Below are 1,335 nucleotides of genomic sequence, written 5' to 3'. Positions count from 1 at the left end.
TGAGGAGTATAACTATTGGCAGAGTAGGCTATAGTCTCACTTTCAAACATAATGATAGTGGAGCAGCTGAGTAACGGACAGAATTAATAAAAGTGATGTACCTCCTCGATAAAAACATGTAGAGGCCAGCTCTGCCCTTCCCCAACCTGTATGTAATGGTTCCGATCAGTCTTTTTCTAATGTACATACGGTAAGATCGCCTCATTCAAAAACAAGACATCACCCAGCAGATGTGGACCATGCATGGTAGCATTTATTATTGTCATGCAAAACTCCACACAATGAATAAAAACAGGCATATTGAAATTACATGTTTCTTTGGAAGACATCAATTGTACAGAAATTTCCCAAACAATTTAGGGTTTGAACGCTTTATTGACAGCAGTTTGTCTTATTAAGAATCACAGATTTTCATTGGTGGGACACTTAAAATTCTATTGCGTTGTTTTCTGATGACAAAATATGCCAAATTATTTGGTCCTAGTTCAATACGAAATTGTCAATCTTATTTCTGTTAAATTGTACGTTTTTTTGTCTGGTGCGGTAGTAGACAGTAAGTTTCGGCTTCTACTCTCGTCTGTTTGGTAACAGATTGAGATGGGCTGTGCACGGGTTGCATGCTTTGATCAAGGCCACCAAGCATTCATAAACAAACTGACATGTTGCACAAGGAAAAACAAATTATTAAAGGTGACATATTACACCACTAGGTGTGATTTATTGTGTGATTAGCCATTTTCGAAAATCTGCCTCTTCTGACATCACAAGTGGGCGTGTCCACCTAGATGTATGACGGATAGAGTAGCAACGTTTGCTGCAGTCCACTGTGTAGGCTGGTAGATCTATCCAGCACACATCTAAGTGGACAAGCCCACTTGTGATGTCAAACCAGGCAGATTTTGTCCAATACCTTTAACATATTTTACGGGTTGTAGTAATTTAATGTTACATAGATGGTCCTTATTTTATTAACTGCTAAGCCAAACAATTATTCAAATCAAAATATGTGCTATTATCAAGAAGTTTTCTTGGTGCAGTAAGTATTGATATATATTTTTTTATAGTATTCATCCGGATTTTAACTGACATGGTTTGAAAAAAATGTGTGAGTAGATGCATTTAAGAAAACCCATCAAGAAGTGGAGTGAATTATACAAAACATAATAATGTATAATGTATAAAACTCCTTTATACTGCATACTATACTAAGAATCACAAAAGGGTGGTCTTTAAACCAAACAGTCTTTATATGTGGTGGATGAGTGGTAGTACAAATGAATAACAGTGTATTGTTTGGCCCATGGCATGCCTACATATTGCATATATATTCTTTCC

At 36.3% G+C, this 1,335-nt stretch overlaps 1 protein-coding gene across 2 annotated transcripts in view; it reads right to left on the bottom strand.

The window, feature by feature from the left end:
- Nucleotides 1-231: 231 nt before the first annotated feature.
- Nucleotides 232-1,335, bottom strand: part of trarg1a (trafficking regulator of GLUT4 (SLC2A4) 1a) — a 12,507-nt gene continuing 11,403 nt past the window's right edge. For both annotated transcript variants that reach the window (XM_030381892.1, XM_030381894.1), the window contains one exon: nt 232-1,335. This exon is cut by the window's right edge and continues 1,290 nt beyond it. The gene's annotated coding sequence lies outside the window, so the exon portion shown is untranslated.

The sequence above is a fragment of the Gadus morhua genome, chromosome 16 (assembly GCF_902167405.1).
Source record: "Gadus morhua chromosome 16, gadMor3.0, whole genome shotgun sequence".
Lineage (NCBI taxonomy): Eukaryota > Metazoa > Chordata > Actinopteri > Gadiformes > Gadidae > Gadus > Gadus morhua.
This window is presented reverse-complemented; position numbering and strand designations above follow the sequence as displayed.